A 6,688-nucleotide genomic window follows, 5' to 3' on the forward strand; every position below is an offset into this window, starting at 1 on the left:
AACTATCAAGGATATTATAGTAAACTGTAGGAAATTATCTGTCAAAGATCTTACAGTCAGTTGTATGAGATAGGTCTATCAAAGATCTTACAGTCAGTTGTAAGAAATAAGTCTGTCAAAGTTTCTACAATCGACTGTTAAAAATAAGATATCAATGATTTTACATTCAATCGTTCGAAATACTTTGTCAAGCATATTATAATCAAGTGTTGGAAATGCCTTTGTCAAGGACACTGCAGTGAGCTGTGGGAAATACGTTTATGCAATTAAGGTTAAACATAGTGATTATTTCTATTTGAAAAATGTGAGTCTAAAACTTTCTACGGATTATACATAGCGTATGCAGTCAATTCAAACTAACAAACTGTTACAAACCTTTGAACAAAGTTACATGTTCAGCGTGAAACAAAAATAACACAATTATAAAGAAATGTAATAAAATTAGTTAAGAAAGAATATTATTAGAATGGATTAATAGTGGGAAATCTGGCAATCGAAATATTCATTAAATATTTTTAAGCGCAAGACCAAAATATCGGCATGTTTTGCTGTTTTTAAGGGTGTGAACAATTCATTGATGTATTAGTGTGAACAATTCATTGATGTATTAGTTTTAAACACCGTGATTTCTAATACATAAAAAAAAAGAATTTACGTTGCAGGCCAAACTTCTGCTCATATCTCACCTCCAGCCGTGTAAAGGACCGACATTCAGCTTTGAAGATTAGTCTTAAGAGGAATTGCCATGAATTGATGCTAGTTTAAAAGCAGAGGTTTTCATTCATATGTGGGGAAACTGACCAGTCTAGTCAGATGTAAGTTAACGTCCACAAGCCGGCTTGTGGGAACTGACCAAACCAGTCAGATGTAAGTTAATATTCACAAGCTAGCTTGTGGGAACTGACCAGCCTACAAACTAATACCCCCTCAAGCCGCTTTGCGGCAACTATACGGACAACAATATTTCCGAAAAATTGAGATGAAACGTCTCTTAAACTTTTGTACGGTTAGATTATTTTAAATCCATAAAACACACAAGAAAACATAAAAAGTAAAATTTGAAGTGACAGAAGCTACTTAACAAACACGTATGAATGATTTTGTCTTCACAGCAGGTTTTTTTGACTAGTTATTTTCAAATTCCCGATATTTCAGGGTTTGCTGTATGTATAATTTTGAAAGGTTTCACGAGTGTAACTGATTGGGGCGAAACCTATTTAATGTTCTATTTAAATACGATATTATTGTAATCATTTTTTACTTATTTCATTTTTTCCAAAATAATTTATATTTCAGTACTTAAGTAAAAAGATAACTAAACATAGAAAATGAACCATAACATCAAAATTACACCAAAGTGTTTCATTTTAATTAAGTCATTTGTGGATTTCAATTTGTCTTTTCTCGGTGCATACACATCATATGTAATAGATGAACCGAAATCAATGTTAAACTCCCCACTATTGCGACCCAGTCATTAGCGTGCCAGCTTGTAGATCCGAGATTCAATTGTTTGCGCCCAGTTACCACAAAAGAAATCGTGGAATCGTGAGTGCGTTATAAGAATGATAGTCAAATTCCATTATTCAGTTAGAGTATCCTATGTGTTGGCGGTGGGTGGTGTTGGCTAGTTGCCTTCCCTCTAGTAATCACTTCAAAATTAGGGACTGTTATATTATATATTGGCTCTACGTACATTAGGTCTTAATTACAATATGATTAAAGCTTTCCGAACTTATTAAATTATCCTATCACAAAGGTGTACTAAGACGAACTTTGAGCACATAGACAGTAGGGTTCGAAAGCAACGCCCTTTCTCTGTGTTATAAATGGTGCACTGACATGAAAGCAATATGTAAGTTTTCTTGCGAGAAGCTGACTTGAAATCTTGAACTATGCGTGCACGTCTCGCTTCATGAGCAGCAGCTCACGAGCTTAGCGTCATTTTCTGCATGAGAGCCTCGCGTCCTTCATCGTATAAAAAGCTGAGCGAGTGAAAGTGATTGAGAACGATTTCAGTTGACCACATTGCTTGCAGCGGTCATTGCCAAGTTCATTCCATCTTAACGGTACAAGGCAAACAACCAGAATCTTCAGGAGATCTTACTGCTGAAACTTTCATAAAGTAAGTATATTTATCGTGACGATAATAGCTAAATGTTACTAAAAAAACGTTTCTCTTTTATTCGTATTCTTATTTTCCACCTGTCTGATTGCTCCAGAGTTTTTCCTAAGTTTGCGTATATAAAGATGTGTTAAAAATTAGGGTTATCAGTAGTTTATCTGTGTATGAATCAATAATAAAAACCGTTATAAACGTTAAGTTGATTGGCTTCATGTAGTATAAGTTCATAGTTGCTGACGTCGATAACTTTTGAGTTATATACTCTGTACACTATAAAAATTATCTGGGCTTCATTATTCAGGAAATAATGCATGGACTCATTATACAGGAAATAATGCGTGGGCTTGATTGTACAGTAAATTGTTTGTTTGTTTGAAATTAAGCACAAAGTTACACAAAGGGCTATCTGTGCTCTGTCCATCATGGGTATCGAAACCCGGTTTCTAGCGTTGTAACTCCGCAGACATGCCGCTGTGCTACTGGGGGGCATACAGTAAAGAATATCTGAATTTTATTATACTCTAAATAATCTCTGGACTTCATGATACAGTAAAAAATGTCTAGGCTTTACAATAAAGACTGTCTGGATTATATTATTTATACTGTAAATAATGTTTTGGCATTAATATACAATAAAGAATGTCTGGGCTTCAATATATAGTAAATAATGCGTCGATTTCATTATACTGAAAAGTATGTTTGAACTTAATTATACAATAAAAAATGTCTGGACTTTATTATACAGTAAAGAGTGTCTGGGCTTCGTTATACAATAAAAAATGTCTGGACTTTATTATACAGTAAAGAGTGTCTGGGCTTCGTTATACAATAAAAAATGTCTGGACTTTATTATACAGTAAAGAGTGTCTGGGCTTCGTTATACAATAAAAAACGTCTGGACTTTATTATACAGTAAAGAGTGTCTGGGCTTCGTTATACAATAAAAAATGTCTGGACTTTATTATACAGTAATGAGTGTCTGGGCTTCGTTATACAATAAAAAATGTCTGGACTTTATTATAGAGTAAAGAGTGTCTGGGCTTCATTATACAGTCTCGTTTAAATAAGGCGTTAAAACGTGTTTGCAAATAGTTTTCAAATATATTAGTTACGTCTAATGTTTGAGGTATTTGAGTGAGCAGGAATTATAGTAACCTATTTGTTTTCGGTAAATTTACTGCCAGTAAACAAGAGTATGTTTACTAATCCTAGCATCACCATCATATATTAATTACATGAAATATTATATCACTATCTTATCTTAATGACAAGAGATATCATATCTATATCATATATTAATTACATGAAATATTATATCAATATCATATATTAATTACATGAAATATTATATCAATATCATATATTAATTAGATGAACTATTATATCAATATCATATATTAATTACGTGAAATGTTATATCAATATCATATATTAATTACATGAAATATTGTTAGCAACACACACGTGAAAGTATTGTGTGATTAGAACTGCTCACTATATGTACAGTTTCCGCTTTTCCTGTAAAACAACACCATATTACAGAGAAAACACCGAGACAGGTTGTAATAAGCAGAATTAAGCGTTCATTATTTATAATCTTTATACATCACATCTTATTTGTTAGTTTTCAGGGAACCTCCAATATTGCAAAAAAAGTGCCACCGACCACTCTTCTCCCCCCGGTGGCTCAACGGTAAGTCTGATGGATTTCAATACTTGTAGTGGGTACAGCACAAACTGCATATTGTGTAGTTTGTGTTTAACAAACAAACATGACTATTTTTCCTATTCAACCGATTATGTTAACTACCGAAGAGTGATTGGAGTCGACCTTTTGTGTGCACGGGACACACTTAACGACCATATAAGAGTTGCATTAAAGAAAATTTAATGAAGAATCTATCTCTATTTCACTAGCACTCGGCTTGTGAAATGTTATATTCAGTTTATCAAGTAACATTTGCGGTTATTATTATAGAAGATATGTTCGTGCGTTGTCTAGTCGTTAGCTTGTCAGGAAGTGTCTAACTGGTGAAACTGATCAAGAACTGAACTCCTATATGATTTGTTTGTTTGTTGGAAGTTAAGCACAAAGCTACACAATGGGCTATCTGTGCTTTGCCCACCACGGGTATCAAAACCAGGTTTCTATCGCTGTAAGTCCGCAGACACACCGCTGAGCCACTGTGGGGCTTAGTAAATGGAAGTTAAGGATGGCTGTTTCTGAATCCTAACGGTCTCTGACCTCGTCGCTTAACTCACATAAGGTGCCGCATCATAAGGTGCCGCATCAGATTTAAATTTAAATTCTAGAATATTTTTTAAACAAACGAACCTCGGAAAAATTAATATCATTACAATTAATTATTATTTTACATCAGGAATACGAACTTCACAAGTCAAACAAGTAACTTTACAAACAAATCTACTGTCCTTTGACTGGTGGTAGAAACATTTATTTTCTCTGACTAATGTCATTAAAATATGGAAAAAAAAACTAATCAAATCATCAGTAAACACTTTTTAATCACTTTTAAGTAAAGTATATTAAAAGAAATAATAGTACTATAGGTGTTTTTTTCTCAATCTTGCTCTGTATAGGAATAATTGACGTGACAGTATTGATTGAAACATGTCGCATACGACGTTGAAAGTTGGTAGATTCCAACATTGTCAGCAAAAATAAAGAAGTTGGGTTCACGACTTTGAAATATAGATTATATAGCCTTACATTCATCAAGGTCCTCTGTGTTATATGAATTCATTCTTACCTTCATCAAGGTCCCCCGTATTATATAAAAGTCATTCTTACCTTCATCAAGGTCACCTGTGTTATGTACACATCAGTTTATTAAATTAACGTCTTGCTACAATAGAATACATTTTTTTTGGCTTATTCACTTTCGACAATCAATCACGAAAATTTTACTAACCTAAGACTTCAAAGTAAGCTTTTCACTAAAAAGTTACGATCTAAAACCTTTTATGACGAATAGCTCAGCTGGCTGATGAGTTCGATACCATATATGATATATTTGGTTTGATAAACGTCACGAGCATGAACTGTTTTATCTTAATACATGATATTACAGGTTCTGTGATGCGCATGTAAACAGTATATAATTATTAGTTTTGTTTACGCTGTTATACAGAAACTGTGATTTTTTCTGAGCACTTTTTTGTGTTTTCCCTTTAATAACGAAAGAAATCTTAATAGTATTATTCCTCTTCTACTACACTGTTCACATACACGGTTAAGTATAGTAATAACACTGTGTTGTATGAGAGAAAGGTCAACTGTATTTCTTGTTTCATTACTCATTATCTATATGACAACCGGGACAGCGGTAAGTCTGTGGATTTACAAAACTAAAATCCGGGGTTCGATTCCCCACTGTGGACACAGCTCGTAGCCCGATGAGGCTTTCCTCTAAATCAAACAAACGAACACCGTTAAACGGAAGCGGGGGCACTGTCTTCTCTGCACTGCGGTATTCGAACAAAATAGCTGGCCCACCAACCAATGATAAATACTCACCATAGCAACCAATGATAAACACTTACCATAGTAGTATTCGACTGATCCACTTGTTAATGTTATGTGTAAAATGTAGATCGTTTGTATGCTTTATTTATAATTCTTCAGCCTAAGATTTTACGTATTGGCGTGTTTGTCAAAGCAAAATAGATTGACTGTTAAAATTATTCAAAATCTCTCAGAATCCTAATAAATTGAGATCCTTAAGGACGTTAACCCCACGATCCAGCATCGTCGAACATTGCATTCGTAGCTCGCCCAGGCTTTCAAACTTTACCATTGTCTTTCAGCTTAGAGTGCACTGAAAGGGTAACGGGAAGAGCTGCTTAATCTATATGACGCTGCTGCGTCGTGTTTATAAGAACCATAACAGTTAATATCTCTAATAGTTTGAAGACGTACATTAACAAATAGTCTTCATTGAACATTATTAATGTAAACATATTCCCTTTCAAAAATAAAGTTAAGAATCGCGACTGTGGAACACAAGTTTTGACATTTTTGTGTGTCCTCTTTAGTCCAATGTTTTTTATAACCTGGAGGAATAAGCAAGTCGCAGGACCACTTCACATTCCCTGAGCTATAAGCGTTTTCCCTTGCCATGCGTCTTAGTCTGTGCGAACTATCGGAATGAATTCTACGTACATAACACTCGAAGCTTTCCTGTAAATTTGCATAAGAAGAATGAGTGCCCTCTAATAACACCAATGCCCTCTAATAACACCAGTGCCCTCTAATAACAATATCAGCTTTTTTACAATATCAATACCAGCTCGCCCACTTCTTGGTATTTTTTACAATATCTGTAAAGCAACAGATTTTCTTGAAATTCACGGAGTTTACGGTTTATTATGAACCAAAATGTTCATACTTATGAATCCATGTAATAAAGTTTGTTTTGTTTTGTTGTTGTTAAGCACAAAGCTACACAAAGGGCTATCTGTGCTCTGCCTACCACGGGTATCGAAACCCTGTTTTTAGCAGTATAAGTCCGCAGAGATACTGCTGTGCCACTTGGGGGGGGG

General features: G+C 34.4%; 1 protein-coding gene across 1 annotated transcript in view; it reads left to right on the forward strand.

Moving 5' to 3' along the window:
• Positions 1-2,074: 2,074 nt before the first annotated feature.
• LOC106459393 overlaps positions 2,075-6,688 on the forward strand; it is a 37,385-nt gene continuing 32,771 nt past the window's right edge. Inside the window, exon 1 of the mRNA XM_013919009.2 lies at positions 2,075-2,125. The gene's annotated coding sequence lies outside the window, so the exon portion shown is untranslated. The remainder of the gene's footprint in view (positions 2,126-6,688) is intronic.

This window comes from Limulus polyphemus, unplaced genomic scaffold, assembly GCF_000517525.1.
Source record: "Limulus polyphemus unplaced genomic scaffold, Limulus_polyphemus-2.1.2 Scaffold601, whole genome shotgun sequence".
In the NCBI taxonomy this organism is placed as follows: Eukaryota; Metazoa; Arthropoda; class Merostomata; order Xiphosura; family Limulidae; genus Limulus; species Limulus polyphemus.